This window comes from Bos javanicus, chromosome 28 (assembly GCF_032452875.1).
Source record: "Bos javanicus breed banteng chromosome 28, ARS-OSU_banteng_1.0, whole genome shotgun sequence".
Taxonomy (NCBI): Eukaryota; Metazoa; Chordata; class Mammalia; order Artiodactyla; family Bovidae; genus Bos; species Bos javanicus.
In genome coordinates, this window is record NC_083895.1 from 28,349,909 (window position 1) to 28,363,176 (window position 13,268).

Sequence of the window (13,268 nt, forward strand, 5' to 3'; positions counted from 1 at the left end):
TTGCCAATCCATCACTGCAGTCTTCCCCACTGAGCCCAGACCCCCCCGGAGGCCTTCGCACAGTGCTCCAGATACTGACCTCCGATCAGTTTCCACGGCCAGGACAAGAAACAGCGATGTTAGACTGGGTCAGTGAATTTAAACTTTTACACCATTGGGAACCTTTGTTCGGGCTCAGCATCTCAAAGCAGGACTGCAGTGGCCCAAGTGGAGGAAGAGGGACCAAGAAACCAGCCCCGAGGACCCTCCTCTGACCTCGAGGACCCCACAGAGTCCTGTGTGTGGATGAGACAGCTCTAGGGAGCCTGTGGGCTCTAAGGTTCTGTGCGACCCTCAGCCCTTCTGCTCATCTGAAAAAATGTCAGTGGAAGCATTTGCCTTGCCCACCTGTGAAAACAATGTGACCAGAAAATGCAAGAGAGGGTGGATGAGGGGTCTCCTGGGGGTGACGTTGGTCCCTGGGTTATTCCTGGAATAGGGCTTGAGGGATCCAGTCAGCATAGAGGATGGACGAGCTGTCGCTGTGCCACAAGAGTAGACCAGAGTCAGGGCTTGGGCTCCTTGAAGTCCCCAGCCTCCACCTGTGGAATCTTGCCGCTTTCCCAGTCTCCCTGAAGCCCTTTCATCCCTGTGGGGACTGTTGCTGTTGGAAACCCAGGCCATGGTCCTGACCAAAAGTTACCCGCACCCTGCTTAGGATGTAGAAAGCTACAGGAGGACATCAGTTCTACCCTTACAATAAGAAGCCAATAAGCTGCAGTGTCATGCCTCTTTTAGCCTGTTACGGGGCTGAGTTTTCAAGGTAAGCAGGTGGGTTACATTTCAGAGGGTGACAAGTCCCTCGGGGGAGAGAGAAGCTCCACATGCTCATCTACCTCTGGCAGAGCATAGAAGGAAGTAGTCAACAGAGAAGCAGGTAAGAAAATGCAACTGAAATGTTAACACACTTTTAAAGGTTAGGGTGACAGTTTGGAATCGTTGGGAGCTCCATTCACAAGGGGAGCCTGCGCCTACTCATCCAGTCTTGTCCATGGTCCTCAGCTGGATGCACACGAGGAAGATCTGGGGCAGGACAGGTGAGCCTCGAGAGCACCCTCTGGGGCTCTGACCAAGTCTGAGAGTGCAGATTAAGAAAGCGATTCCGATTCACAGTGCATCAGGATGCAGGCTACCTGTACACGGAAAATTAGAAAGCCTCACTCAGAGAAGTGTAAGAATAGCTCAAGGAAGTCTCAGTATGGTCAAGTTCTCAAAAAGACTTGTAATGCTATTCCACTCAGAATTCCAGCAGGCTGGGTGTTCTTTGGAAATTGCAAACTGATCGTAACATTTTTATGGAAATAAAGAGGACCTAGGATATCCAAAACAATTCTGAAAAAGAACAAAGTGGGAGAATTTATACTACCTGATTTCTAGACTGACTGTGAAGCTACATTAACTAAGATGGTTTGGCGTTGGTGTAATAGATACGCAAAACAATGGAACAGAAAATCCAAAATAGACCCACACAACCGTAAGTTCTTAACAAGACGCCAAAGTCAGGATATGATAGTCTTTCCAGTAAATGATGTTAGAAAAATGGAAGCTCTGCATAGAAAGAAAGAAACCTCAACTTTCACCTCATATCATATGTGAAAATTGACTCGGTCAAAATGGGTGATCCACTTAAAGGTAAGAGCTAAAACCAAAAACTTACAGAGGAAAAACATTTGTAAACAATCTTTGTGACTTTGGGTTAGACCAAGATGGCACTAAATGCACAAACCATAAAAGAAAAGGTTGACAAATTGAACTTGATTGAAACTAAAACTTCTTTTCGAAAGACAGTGGTAAGAAAATGAAGAGGCAAAAAAATAAGCAAGAAACAAAAAGCAAGCAAACAAACAAAAAAACTGAAAAACAACAATGGGAGAAAACCAACCAACAGCACAAGCTGGGAGAAGGTATTTCACATAATATATCTGATACTGGACTTGTATCCAGAATGTATAAAGAGTTCTTAAACAATGCCCCCCCTCAAAATGGGCAAAAGATTTGGACACTTTACTGAAAATGTACAATGACAAATAGGTACAGGAAAAGATACACAACATCACTGATTGTTAGGGAAAGGGGAATTTAAATGGCAAAGAGTGTCTATTTCATAACCATTAGAACAGCTAAGCGCTTCCCTGGTAGCTCAGATGGTAAAGAATCTGCCTGCAGTGTGGGAGACCTGGGTTCAATCCTTGGGTTGGGAACATCCCTGGAGGAGGGCATGGCTACCCATTCCAGTATTCTTGCCTGGAGAATCCCCATGGACAAAGGAACCTGGCAGGCTATGGTCCATGGGGTCGTAAAGAGTTGGACACAACTGAGCAACTAAGCATAGCACAGAACAGCTAAAATTAACAAGATTGGCCACATCAAGTGTTGGGAGGATGTTGGGCATCTGGAACTCTCATTCTTTTAGGTAGGAATGCAAAGGGTGCATCCACTTAGGAGAACATTCAGATGCTTCTTATAAAGTTGAACATACAATTACCTCCGACTCAGTGATGACTGCCTTATGTATTCACATGAGGGAAATGAAAACATTTGTCCACAAAACAATTTGTATGCAAATGTCCCTTAGCAACTTAATTCAAAATAGACCTCGACTGGAAACAACCCAAATATTCACCAAATAGTGGATGGATAGATAAACTGTGACGTATCCATACAAGGGAATACTACTCAAGAACAAAAAGGCGTGAACCGCTCATATGGACGTGCACACATCGATGTGCACAGATCTGCAGAGTGTTCTGCTGAGAGAAGAAGACAGGCCCCAGAGACTACACACCAGGTGAGTCCCTTCATAGGAGATTTTGGAAAAGATAAAACAGACCACTGGTTGCCAGCACTGGGAGTGGGAGGGAGGATTGTGAGTGGGCATGGGAGGACTTTGTGGAGGACTAGACATGTAGAGGTGCCTGGATTGCGGTGGTCCCACTCATTTTAAAGTGAACTCTCCTATATGCAAATTATGTATCAGTAGAAAATATTAAATCACATAATGAAGGTAATGGGAGACGTCTCACCCAAGATCTCTGCAAATACACTATACTGTTTTCCTGGAGAAAACATCTGCTCCCTTCTCCCATTTGATTTCCAGCATCACCATTTACCACCTGGGTGGAATTGGGAGAGTTGTTTTATCTTTCTGAGCCTTAGACTCTCATCTGTAAAATGGGCATACTTCTTTCTATCAGAATTGCTCATCACTCTTTGAGGTGCTGAGTGCTGGATCTCTGCTTACCTAGGAGGTAGGCTGCTGGAGGAGAGGAACGATTGATTCTTTTCTTATTTGTGTTCTTCTCTCTTCACCCCCTGCCTCCCAACAGGCCTCAATAGAGGCCTCTGGGACTCCTGGCTGCATGATGCTGCAAGAAATTTGTAAGGACAGCCAGAGGCACCCAGGCCAAGCCCTCGGCTCCTAGGCAAAGGACCTGTTCCTGCTTCTAGGACTCTCTGGGAGCAGGTGACCACCCAGGGCTGGAAGCGCCTCATCCCACAGAAGTGGGAGCAAGAGGGCACCCGCCTGAGCTCAGAGGCCCAGGACAAGGTCAGGCTCCACACCAGCACTTGGCTTCATGTGCAGGCTGCCCAGTCACCACCCACCTTCCAGCCTCAGCTCCCTTATTTGCAAAAAGGGAATATGAAATGACTCACAGGTTAGTTTAGAGCAAAGGAGACAGTGTCTATGAAAGTGTTTAGCAAGTGAGGGATTATGGTTGCTCCTAAAATTCTGGTGATGGATAGCAACATAAAAGAGATCTGCAGGGAGCCAGGAGTTGGGCTGGGGCCTGGTTCAGTTCTGCCTCACAGAGGCCCTCCCTAAAGCCATTTGGTGGCTCTCGTCGCCCTTAGGGAGGAGACCAAAGTCCTTCCTCTGGCTGCTGAGGCCCTGGTGGTCTTCCTCAGGGGATGTTTCTCCACCTCTGCTTTAGAAAACATGGTGCACTTAGGGGTTGATCTCCGTGGTGACTGAATAAGGCCTGTCCTCCCCCTGGGACTTGCTTTTAATAAATGCAGCATTTTCAGGATGAGTAAACAGGGATGCACAGAGGTGGTGGATTCTCTGCTTCCCTGCAGGGCCCCACAGGGCTCCCGAGCTTCTCCCTGGGAGCCAGGCCCTGGAAACCAAGAGGCAGCTGGAAGCCAGGGGTGAGGGTGGGGAGCCCACTGGGTCTTGCAGCTGGAGATTATGTCTCCTTGGAGGAGATTGTCACTGGCTGGATCAGTGAGAGGAAGCTTAGGCCTTCTGTGCATATAGGATTAGCAGTAGGAGACAGTGTACAGATGTCTGATCCACCTGTGCAAATGGGTAAACTGAGGCCCAGAGAGAGCAAATGGCTATTCCCAAATCACGCCAGTGGTGGCAGGGACCAGGCCAAGAGTCAAGTTTTGCCTGTGGTCAAGCAGTATGTTCTGACAGATCTCAAGTCTCTTGGGCTGGTGGTTTCCCACCCTTTGTCCCATCAAAGGTCTAAGTGCTATCTGAGGTGGAGCGTAGGCCTGGGGAGGTGATAGGAGTGTGGCCTCAGGAGTCTCCTGTGGAAAAGAGCAGAGACCAGATTACTAGGTTCTAGTTCTTTTTTTTTTTTTTTTAAACAGAGACATCACTGTGATTATCTCTTTAAAAAAAAATTTTTTTTTAATATGGGCCATTTTTAAAGTCTTTATTGAATTTGTTACAATATTGTCCTGTTGTTTATGTTTTGTTTTTTTTGGCTGTGAGTCATGTGGGATCTTAGTTTCCGGACCAAGGATGAAACCCACACCTCCTGCATTGGAAGCATGAATCTTAACCACTGGACCACCGGAAAAGTCCCTGGGTTCTAGTTCTGACTCCGCCACTCATTGTGTGACCTTTGGCGAGTTATTTAAGCTTTCTGAGCCTCAGTTTCTTATCTATAAAGTGGGGATAATAATACGTGTTTCACAGGGTTAGAGCGAGGATTGAATGGCTTATTTTTGCGGGCGTTGCATACATAGTTGCGGTCCATGCAAAGCCCTTAGGACAGCGTTTGCACACGGTAAGTGCTGCGTGAGTGTTAGCTGCCATTTCCAGCCTCACTCCCCCCTGCCCCAGCCTCCTGAGGGGAGAGTGGTGGTGAGGGTCCCATGCAGCAGATTCAGGGGGGCTGGGGATGGCCGGGGGCACAAGAACCTCCGTCTCCAGCAGGCTGTCCTGCTGCGGGCTGCTGACATCCAGGAACTTCCTGTGTGTCCAGGGTGACTCTGAGCAGAGGTAGCTTAAGAAGGGGTGGGGGTGTGCACGAGCCAGGCCACACTGTGGGGGCTGAGAAGGTGGAAGGAGGGCACAGGTGAAAGAGGCTTTCAGCCACACAGGGATGCTGGTTGGGGTCCCCTCCTGGGCATAGGGAACTGGGGGAGTGGTTCGTCTATTTCTGGGCAGTTAGATGGAGGGAGGTGCCTTTCAGGGAGAGCCCTTGGTAACATCCATCGGGAGGATGCTGATTTAAGGCAAGGGTCCCCTAGCATGAAGACTGCCGAAGGCTAGGAATGATGGTTTGCAAGCAAGGGTATTATCTGGGGGCTTCTGGCAATGGGAGAAGAGAGATGAGGGGGTGCCTAGTGGTAGAATGCCAGGGGCTAACAGCAGAGCTCTTCCCTAGGACCCACAAAACTGCAAAATCTCCAGAAATCCCCAATGTTCATTATGACTGGATTCCTCCTGGTGATTTGTGCAGGAGCCAAATTCTGCCTCTGGGTTGATATGAGCGGCAGAGCTGAGGTCAGAGGCAGCAAGCCCCCCAAGTCTCTATGTCTTCAGGAGCCCCAGAAATCTTTAGACAATGGGAACAGGGACAGTTCAAGGATTTCTCACCTAGAAGACATGGGCAGGGGAAGAGAGGGTCCCAGAGTCCCAGGGGACTAAATACTGAGCAGGAGACCTGAACCAGGAGCTGGGATGATATCCTTTGCTGATACTGTGCTTGGGTCTGGACGCTGGCAGAGGGCCAGTTTATAAGGTGCTTTCTCTAAGTAACCTCTTTCTTTGTCTGCTTCTGCTTTACAGACGTGGACACAGATGCACTGAGTCAAGAGACCTGCCCAAGGAAGGCATCCAGAGCTGGAATGTAAGCCCAGGTGGGGATTCTGCCCTGGAGCATCTGGACCCTACCCCAGGAGGCCAGTGAGTGAAGGGACGTGGCCAAGTCTCCTGGGTCAGGCCGAGACAGGTGAGGGGCATTTGCTGGGTAAGCAGTGAGGAGAGGGGGCCCCTCCAGTTCCGCAGGCTCCTGAACAGAGGAGCCACCTGGCAGCTTCTGCTGGGGTGGGGAGGGGGCGTGCTGGAACTGGGGCGGGGAGAAGAGGGGTGTTGGAGGCAGCCTCGCATCCAAGGTTGGGAGGGCTGGGGCTTCAGGGTGCATTGGTCTCAACTCACTGTCCTGGGGTAGATTATTCCTCCTGTGGCCCCTCGACCTTCCCACCCATGCTGGGCACTGCCAGGCTGGCACGGGGCTTCCATCAGGTTGCAGGTTAATAAATCTCACTCTTCCCTGAGACCCGAATTGCAGGATTGCACTTTATCTCAGTGTGGTGCTGCAGGAAAGAAAACACTCTTCGGAATTCAAATGTATGAAAATCTCATGCTGTTCTAAATGTAACTAGGGGAGCTCACTAAGGAAATCTTGAGAGGCTTTGATAAAGCGATCACCACTGACCAAAAGAAGAGAACAATGTCACTGAAAGCAAATGACTGCAACCACTTTTGCCTTCTAAGGGAGCAGCAGAATTTATACCACAGAGTAAGCAGGTCTGTGCTTCTGGGGGCACTGAGGAAAGTGCTGGAGAAGGCGCCCTTTGTAACCATGGGGAGCACCCTTAATGGGGAGAAAAAACAGTTGTAGAGAAGGGGTGGGGGAACCACAAGACTGAGATGGCAGTGGGGACAGGGAGGAATGGGCTGCGTGGGGACTTTGGGGGATACAGTTTGCTTAACGGGTCTAATAGTTTATTTTTTGGCATTGTCCCCTCAATCCTTGGGGTGTCCACCCCACACATTAAGGACTTTGCAGGAGTCAGGATTTGTGTTTATTTTGGTAGAAATCGAAAAAAATGAAACGATGCACAGTTGAAGATAAAATAGTGAGCATAGCCCTGGAAAGCAGGAGTGGGGCAGGGCAGAGAATGAGGTGCTGAGGAGGCTGTCCCCCACCCCACACATACTCCAGGAACTTACAGAAATTCTGAGGAGTGCACCAAACTGCGCAGAGATTCTAGGAGGTGAGGAGCTCAAGGAGCAGGAAACACATACTCGCATCTGAGTTGCAGTAGAGAAGTCACCTCTGCTTTAGCAGCTTTGTTGACGAGGCAAGTATTTGTGCTGGGATAGTTGGAGTAGGGCCTCCCTGCAAGCAGACCCCTCTCCTGTCCCATGGAGCCAGGGCAACCATTTGTGTACTTGGAGGGAGCCTGAAAATTGTCTGGACCGTCAACTTTGCAGATGGGGTGATGGGCTCAGGGTGGAAGTATGTACATTCTCACGTGTCGTCCAGTGGCAGAGCTGGGTGGCTCCTAACCCAGAGTGAGGAAGAGGCTGGAGTGGCAGGGACAGGAGAGATGCACCAGGGGTGGGAAGGTGGCTGGGCCTCTCGTGCCTGGCTGGTGGTGGCAGTAGGGGAGAGCTGCCCAGTCGCTGCCAGGGCTTCCTGCATGCTCTGCCTGGAGGTGCCTTACTGAGCTGGCCACAGATAAGGAGACAAGCTCCGGGTGTTGCCTGGACGGAGAACAGCAGAGAGAAGGCACCCACAGTCCCCAGCCCCAGCTCTACCACTAACTGTTAGCAGAGGATCACATTCTTTCATGGGGAGGTGGGTCGCAGCCTGCAGAGGCCCCTCCTCCACCACCAGTCCTCTGACCCCCACCTCGGGAAAGCCCAATTGCTGAGCTCCTGGGTGAGTCCTCTTGGTCTGCCCAGAGCCCCTACCCCGCAGCCTAATCTAGACCTTTGGTTCTGGTGGGCAGCACCCACCTGGAGGTGTCTAGCTCCCACGGGTGAGTGAAGGAAGCAGTGTGGTCCTCCTGAGCCAGCACTTCACGGGTCAGGCTCTGCCAAGGCCATGGTGGCTCAGGCACCAGAGCAGCCAGCACCCCCAGCACTTTATGAGAGGCAAACGCCAGAGCCCCACCCTCAGTGAGTTGTGGGGAAGGGTGCAGAGGAGGCGGGGGCCCTCAGAGGGATGGTGTGGGCATGGATGAGATGCTTAGACACCCTGGCCAAGTCCTTGGGAGCTGTGAGGATGGGATGACCCTTTCTCTACCCCTTCTGCCCAAGTGGAAGCTCACAAGGGCATGAAAAGAGGACTCTGGTGTCTCCCCGAAGCCAGGGAATCTTAAGATTGTGGAATCTTAAGATTGTGGAATCTTAGAGTGTTTGAATCATAGAATCCCAGAAATACTTGGTATTGGAATTCTGGAAATAACTGGAGTGTAAAATTTTAAAACATGTTTTAATGCATGGTTCTCTTTTATTTACCATTATGACTTGGAGAATGAAAAAAGACATTAAAAATATACTAGTAGTTTTCTTTAGTGTTTTGACTCTATATTTACTTTTCCCAGTTTTCTCTGTTTTCCAAATATTTGCAGTGAGCGTGGGTTATTTTGAAAATGAAAAATAAACAACATGTAAAGATAGCAGTCTGCCTCTTATCACCAGAGGCAGTACACTCTTGTAACTTGAGTGGAAGCTAATGATGTCCTCTTGTTAGGGGCAGTCCTTTTTTCCCCCGATATGCAGAAATATGGAAGCATAAGATTTTTAAATCAGTTGCCAAAATATAAAAGTCTGGCACTTGTAGAATCTTAGGAAAAAGAAACCAACCTTCCCAGAGAGGTGAAGCAGCCTAGAACTTTTAGCTCAGGGGAGCCTAGAACTTTTGAGAACAGGAGCTCTCAGAGGACTTCAAAATCACCTGGCCCAGCTCCTCCATTTATATCTGAGGACTCTCGTGAGAGGGCAGAGTCTTGTGTGAGGTTACCTTCTTCTGTGGCTCCCAGCTCTGCCAAGGGCGGCAGAGCATCTCCTGGGTGGCAGGCAGGCAAGGGGGCCATGTGGTGTCGCTGACCACTCCTGACCCTTGTCCAGTGCTGTCTCAGACTGCATCTGAGGGAGGCTGGCCGGATCCAGAGTCTGGGGGCTGCCAGCTTTGTCTGCATAGAGTGTATCCACCTGGTCAGGGGGGAAGAGCAGAGAAGCCCTTGAGAACAGATGGTCACAGGAAGTACCTGGTGTAGGGGAGAAACTAAGACAGTGTGTTTTGAATACATGTATGTATGAATGAATCAGTGAGTGTGATGGTCTTAGTGAATAAGAGCCGGCAGTAGGTCATACCTGGGACCTGAGTCCTGGCTGTGCCGCTGAAGCTGACACACCTCCCAGGGACACTGTACCCACTGCACACTCATGTTCTTAGCAGCATTGTCCACAACAGCAAAAGGCAAAAGGACCCAAATGTTCATCATTGGGTGGATCGATAAACACAGTGGAGTATCACATATAATGAAATACTATTCAACCTAAAAAAGGAAGGAAGTTCTGGGACTTGCTACAACATGGATGAATCTTGAGGACACTGTGGTAAGTGAAGTAAGCTAGTCACAAGATGACAAATACTGCATGATTCTACTTATATGAGGTACCAAGAACAGTCAGATACATAGAGACCAAAAGTAGAAGGGAGGTTGCCAGGGGATCGGGGAGGAGGGAATGGGGACTTATGGTTTAAAGGGTATAGAGTTTCAGTCTTGCAAGATGAAAAGGGTTCTGTGGATGGTTGGTGCTGATGGTGACCCAACAATATGCATGTCTTTAATATCACTTCCCAGATGGCTCAGTGGTAAAGACACCTGCCAATGCAGGAGACGCAGGAGTTGCAAGTTTGATCCCTGGAGAAGGAAATGGGAGCTCGCTTCAGTACTCTTGCCTGGAAAATCCCATGGTCAGAAAAGCCTGGTGGGCTGCAGTCCACAGGGTTGCAAGGAGTCGGACACTGAGTCACTGAGTATGAGTGATCTTACTGAACTGTATCTTATAAATGGTTAAAATGGTAAGTTTATATTAAAAGTACTTAACAATCAATTCTATTAAGAAGTAATTTTATTCTCAAATGATGGGGAAGAATGGGGGAGGGTCAGAATCATCAAGTGTGACTGAATCCATGGCTTTGTCTCTTGGAACAATGATGACCAACGATGGTGTCATCTCAAAAGCCAACATTCCTTCCCACTCAACAAAAAAATCCAAGAGCAGACGGTGTTTATTCCAGTTCGGGTCATATGCTTATCCAATCCTTGAACCAGTCCTTGTGCCCAGGGATGCGATACTCCGGTTGGATGGAGCTAAGTTTCAGGCGCACTTGGAAGGAGGGCAGGGGACATCTGGGCACCCCAACGGGGGCTTCCACAGTGGGCAAGGAGACTGGATCCCAGGAGGACCTAATAGCAGAGAAGACTGGAAGGGAAAATCTGTGTTCTTGCTTCAGTCAGAGCAGCAGAGAGTAGGGAGAGGAGAAATTCCAGGGCAGCGTGAGCCAAGGAAAATTCAGAAGTGACTCAGAAGTGGCCATGGGGTACTGACACCCAGCGGAAGTCCCCTTGATGGCCAAACAGGGGCTCAGACAGACAGCACTGCTAAGCAGAGCACAGAAGCTCTGCAAAGCCGAGTCGCGCTTACACACCACAGCCCAGTAACCAGCCCGGCCCCCAGCCTGCCCAGGGCCTTAGGTCAAGAGGGCGCTCTGTGCAAGGGCCAGTGCAGGCAGGCCTGATGCCGCTTGCATTTGTGGGAAGGCCAGTGGCGACTGTGCTTTGTGACATGTCTGGATGGAGCCTTCCAATTCCCCCAGCTGGCTGCCCCTTGGGCAGCTGGCTGCCCCTTGAGCAGTCAGCAGCGACTCCCTAAAACATGGAGAAAGTAGGCAAGCCTGTTGGAGGACTTTAAAGAGGGCCAGGGAGTCAGCAAACCCTGCTGAGCTCCATATTCCAGAGATGGAGGAGGAGGGGCTGGGAGGAAGAGCGGGTGAAGTGACTGGAAGTGAGGGATGGGTCGAGACGAGTGGGCCTTGGGGTGAGCCTGAGAGGTGGCAGCTGGCAGGAAGTAAGGGGCACTGACTGAGAAGCCCACAGCCCTGGGTTTGAATCCACTACTTATTGACTGTGTGAATTTTGATGTTACCGTTGCTCTGAGCCTTGGATTTTTCTACCTGTGAAACCTACCTACGGGTCACTGTGAGCCCTGAATGAGATCAGATCATCCCAGCCAACCCGAGGTTAGCCATCTGTGTTTTTGCAACAGAGCCGTTTCCCATTTGTATGTTGTGTGTTTATTTCCACGGTGTTTCTATGTGCACTTGGTTCAGTTCGGTTCCCTTATCTTTCTCCTCACAGATTGCAGAGCTGCTGACAAAGATCTCGTCTGTTCACAGTCTACCCTCACAATACCCAGGTAAGAAGCCTGACCCAGAATGTCTTCTCTTTAAACACAGTGCCAATGGGTGCAAAGCCAGGCAGTGACACAAGCATTCTGCAGGGAGTTGTGAAAGCAAACACAAGATGGAGAAAGCAGAGTAAATAGATTTGAAGGATGGGCTAAGAAACTTAATTTTTTCTTTAGAGGCTATACCTTGAGATGTTTTTAAGTAGCAAATGTCTCCATTATATAGTTGTATATTTAAAAATGACGTATGTATTTTCAATTATATATATGTTTTAATTTGGCTGCACCAGGTCTTAGCTGTGGCACGAGGGGTCTTTGATCTTTCTTGTGGCATGTGAACGCTTAGTTGCAGCCTGCGGGATCCAGCTCCCTGACCGGGGATTGGACCTAGGACCCCCGCATTGGGAGTGAGGAGTCTTAGCTACTGGGCCCACCTGGGTAATCCCCTAAGAAACTTAAAAGGGGAGGTACCCTCCAGAGAATAAGAAAATTATGATACTCTGCAGGGGCAGATGTATGATTCTACTAATACTAACACGGTGTATCTAGAGTAGTCAGACTCAGAGGCAGAAAGTAGAGTGCTGGGTCTTGGGAAAAGGGGGAAATGGGGAGTTGTTAATGGGTTTCAGAGTTTCAGCTTTGCAAGATATGAAGAGCTCTGGCGATGGCTGATGGTGAGAGTTGCACGTGGTGTGAATAGAGTTAAACACACTGAACTGTACACTTCGAAGTGGTTTAAATGGTTCATTTTTTGTCATGTCTATTTTATAAGAAAAAAATTCGGAAAATTTTTGTGGGCTTTCTGGGGGCAAACTGGTGGCAGGGTTGAGGACAGAGCAGGAGAAAGTCAGTGAGACGGCATAGCTTTTGGTTTCGTCTGTATGTTTTGTTTTTGGCTGTGCCACTTGGCATATGGGATCTTAGTTCCCCGACCAGGGATCAAACCTGTGCCCTCTGCAGTGGAAACATGGAGTTCTAACCACTGGACTGCCAGGGAAGTCCCAGGGCATAGTTGTTTAATATGATGCTGCCACCAGGGAAACGTCCCTAGTGGCCAAGGACCTTTTAAAAACAAGACAATCTTACACTGACCATGAAGCTTTTTGCTGGATTCACAGCAAATCCCCACCCAGTCCCTCTTCTTGATTGAAGCCTGCTGAGCACAAGTTTTGTGTGAAAGGGGCTCCCTGAATTGACACAGGGAGAATGGCAGCAGAGCTGGAAGTGTAGAATGGAGTCACAACCTGTGGACGGAGCCAAGTCAGTAGAAGTAGGAGCTCAGAGCCATAGTGACCACGACATTGCAAATACTCAATGCCAATCCCCCCAGCCCCAACCAAGAAATCTGCAGAAATCTCAAGGAAGACGTTGGATTCCCAGAGAGTCAGGGCCATCTTCTCTATATCTTAAAGGATAGAGATACCCCAGCTGCATCTGGGTCATATTTATGTAATATCCTTTTCCTTTTCGATTTTGTCAACCACCATTGTGCTAACTCTATGCTCGTCCTGAATGTAAGCCCAACTTTTGGTGAGGGTTACTGTTCACAGAGGATGAGATGGCTGGATGGCATCACCGACTCGATGGACGTGAGTCTGAGTGAACTCAAGGAGTTGGTGATGGACAAGGAGGCCTGGCGTGCTGTGATTCATGGGGTCTCAAAGAGTCGGACACGACTGAGCGACTGAACTGAACTGAACTGTTGACAAGGCAGCAGAGTCCAGCAGGTAGAAGCAGGGATTCTAGAAGCAGACGTGTTATGTTTGGATCCTGGGTT